This window comes from Meleagris gallopavo, unplaced genomic scaffold (genome assembly GCF_000146605.3).
Source record: "Meleagris gallopavo isolate NT-WF06-2002-E0010 breed Aviagen turkey brand Nicholas breeding stock unplaced genomic scaffold, Turkey_5.1 ChrUn_random_7180001871442, whole genome shotgun sequence".
Taxonomy (NCBI): Eukaryota; Metazoa; Chordata; class Aves; order Galliformes; family Phasianidae; genus Meleagris; species Meleagris gallopavo.
The window spans coordinates 1-526 of record NW_011136216.1 but is presented as its reverse complement, the minus strand read 5'-3'; the positions used below and the strand labels follow the sequence as shown (position 1 = coordinate 526).

At 62.0% G+C, this 526-nt stretch overlaps 1 non-coding gene across 1 annotated transcript; it reads right to left on the bottom strand.

The window, feature by feature from the left end:
- Positions 1-169: 169 nt before the first annotated feature.
- On the bottom strand, positions 170-289 carry LOC116217675. The gene has a single exon (XR_004162368.1). It is a non-coding gene; the product is annotated as a 5S ribosomal RNA (ribosomal RNA).
- Between the last annotated feature and the right edge of the window lie 237 nt (positions 290-526).

Below are 526 nucleotides of genomic sequence, written 5' to 3'. Positions count from 1 at the left end.
AGGAGCGAATCAAGAAGTGAGGCAAGGAAGAAAAAGGCCAAATTGACACTAACTCAGTAGGGACTACAAAACAGCATATCGGAACGCTGTCCCCAAACACAAAAGCTCACGCCTCCCGCGGCCAGCCCGCCGGCGCGGGAGCGGAGGGCAACAAAAGCCCGTCAGCAAAAGCCTACAGCACCCGGTATTCCCAGGAGGTCTCCCATCCAAGTTACTAACCAGGCCCGACCCTGCTTAGCTTCCGAGATCGGACGAGATCGGGCGTTGCCAGGGTGGGATGGCCGTAGACGCTGCGTGCTCCTGCTCCGGCCCTCTTGCCAGCTGCACGCCACCGCCACCGCCCGCCACCATGGGAAAACAAGGGCCACAGCCCCAAAGCCGGCCAACCACAACGCGACCCCACGCTGCCCGCAATTCCCCGCACGTCACCCACACAACCGTACAACCCGGACCCAACCTCCCCACGCCTTCGCACATCCCCCGACATCCACCCTACCCAACGCGCGTTGACCCTACGCCACTTACA